This window comes from Eimeria tenella, genomic scaffold (genome assembly GCF_000499545.2).
Source record: "Eimeria tenella Houghton genomic scaffold, Eth_scaff2845, whole genome shotgun sequence".
In the NCBI taxonomy this organism is placed as follows: Eukaryota; Apicomplexa; class Conoidasida; order Eucoccidiorida; family Eimeriidae; genus Eimeria; species Eimeria tenella.
In genome coordinates, this window is record NW_013542724.1 from 1 (window position 1) to 206 (window position 206).

A 206-nucleotide genomic window follows, 5' to 3' on the forward strand; every position below is an offset into this window, starting at 1 on the left:
GAGCTGCAGCGGCACGGCCTGCTGCTGCTGCTGCTGCTGCTGCTGCTGCGCTGCTGCGAAGGGCTGCGCCTGCTCCCGCAGGTAGCTGTCCCGCTCCCAGTTGCTGGGGGAAAAGTACCAGTCAATTTGCCGCCGCACTGCAGCACGCAGCAGCAGCAGCCGCTGCTGCAGCAGCCGCTTCGCTGCAGCAACAAGTTCTGCTGGCA